Raw genomic sequence first — 2,500 nt, forward strand, 5'->3', positions numbered from 1 at the left:
CGTGGTTTTTGAGATGTGAGGGTTGGAATGGCCTCCAAATGTCCCCAAATGAATACCATGAAATTCTTGGTGCACGAAAGTTTTGAGTTCGGAGGGTTTTGCACATGGCCAAGTTGGTCGGTGCACCGCGGCATAGCTAGATGGCTTGTGTGGAGTTTTGTGAAAAAATGAAATTCGTGGTTTTTGAGATGTGAGGGTTGGAATGGCCTCCAAATGTCCCCAAATGAATACCATGAAATTCTTGGTGCACGAAAGTTTTGAGTTCGGAGGGTTTTGCACATGGCCAAGTTGGTCGGTGCACCGCGGCATAGCTAGATGGCTTGTGTGGAGTTTTGTGAAAAAATGAAATTCGTGGTTTTTGAGATGTGAGGGTTGGAATGGCCTCCAAATGTCCCCAAATGAATACCATGAAATTCTTGGTGCACGAAAGTTTTGAGTTCGGAGGGTTTTGCACATGGCCAAGGTTGGCGGTGCACCGCGGCATAGCTAAATGGCTTGGTGGGGAGTTTTGTGAAAAAATGAAATTCGTGGTTTTTGAGATGTGAGGGTTGGAATGGCCTCCAAATGCCCCCAAATGAATACCATGAAATTCTTGGTGCACGAAAGTTTTGAGTTCGGAGGGTTTTGCACATGGCCAAGGTTGGCGGTGCACCACGGCATAGCTAGATGGCTTGGTGGGGAGATTTGTGAAAAAATGAAATTCGTGGTTTTTGAGATGTGAGGGTTGGAAAGGCCTCCAAATGCCCCCAAATGAGTACTGTAAAAGTGTTGGTGCACAAAAGTTTTGAATTGGATGCATTTTGCACTTGGCCAAGTTGGTCGGTGCACCGCGACTAGATAGGTTGGTGCCAAAATTTGTCAAATTTAAGACCTTGGCCAAACTGAATGAAATTTTGTGGGGAGGTTCCTGATATTGTTTAGTGGTGGACTGGAAAAAATGAGGTCGAAATTCGAAGTCTACATGTGCTTTTCTATTTTTCCCGATTTTACACATACCCGGTAAGTAAAAAAAATAAAAAAAATAGTTCCCCTTCGAGAAAAATTATGAAATTTGGTGAGCAAGGAGATACCATTATTCTACGAATTACTGCAAAAAATCGCATCAAAATTCGAAGTATAGCCCGAGATATGGACTTATGTCTGCTCAAAAAAAGTGTATCTACTTGTACAATTTTGCCTTTTGCATATTAACCTCTTATAGGGGGGGAGTGCTCCTTGAGCCGGCCAGCTCCACACTGGCAGGTTTTAAAGGGAGCTTGATGAGGCCTCCCCCCTCACGTGGTGCGTGCGTTAGCATGTTTATCATGGCACAACTAGCCTCTTCATAGTTGTTGAGCTTTATTAATACCAACACACGGTCGTCACTGATCGTTGGTTAGCTCGGCAGCTAGTCCCTCGGATATTGTGGAAAGTTATTTTCATGCCTAGCGATGCTTGACCCTGCGTCACTTGATGTTTCCATTTGCTTGCTTGCCCATGGTAGGTGGGGGGTGGACCGTCTTGTGGTGTGGTGTCTTGCGAACGTGAGGGTGTGTGAGTTGTAATCGAGATGCACTTGCTGGCTGGCTCCATGCCTTGCGTATCGAACGGTCAAGCATGCATCTCTTCCATTTTCACCCGTTGCCTTGGGTGATATTGGTTGATCAGTCCCTGTGTTGCCTACCCACTAGACGGTACTTCTGTGGTTGCTTCGAATTCTATCTTTCCATCACGAAGAGGTGTTGGAGGATCCTAATGTCACGCACGTGTTCCATCTAGTGAAACATCTCAGTGATGCACGTGTTGTGGCTAGTTCTTTTGGATGCGGTGCATTATATGAACTCGGGTTTACTTTAGCGACCCAGTCAACATAATTCGGTTGTGTCCCTTGATTGAGACGTTGTCCTTGAACTTGTTGTGAACAATATCGTTCTTCCACAACCCGTCGTCTTGAGTGCGATGGAAGGCAAATAAGATGTGCTTTGGCATGTCATGCACGTACTCGATTGCGGGAAGTGTGAGAAAGTGTTGTTGACAACCCGTGGGAAATGGAATGTGGCAAATCGTGATGAGCTCTTCGTGGATCTGCGAAGAAGACGACCTTTGGGCCTGTTGGAAACGAGGGAGGCGATGTTGAACTGCGAAGAAGATGGACTTTTGGGTTGTTTGAATCAATGGGAGGCCACGCGAGAACTCCGAATACTATGGACTCTTGGGTTGTTGGAAGCAACGGGAGGCCCCGCTAGAACTCCGAATACTACGGACTCTTGGGTTGTTGGAAGCAAGGGGAGGCCCCGCTAGAACTCCGAATACTATGGACTCTTGGGTTGTTGGAAGCAAGGGGAGGTCCCGCTAGAACTCCGAATACTACGGACTCTTGGGTTGTTGGAAGCAAGGGGAGGCCCCGCTAGAACTCCGAATACTATGGACTCTTGGGTTGTTGGAAGCAAGGGGAGGCCCCGCTAGAACTCCGAATACTATGGACTCTTGGGTTGTTGGCAACGACAACTTGGGGGGATGA

This window comes from Vigna unguiculata, unplaced genomic scaffold (assembly GCF_037176805.1).
Source record: "Vigna unguiculata cultivar grain cowpea cultivar isolate G323 ecotype 2 unplaced genomic scaffold, ASM3717680v1 ptg000120l, whole genome shotgun sequence".
NCBI lineage: Eukaryota > Viridiplantae > Streptophyta > Magnoliopsida > Fabales > Fabaceae > Vigna > Vigna unguiculata.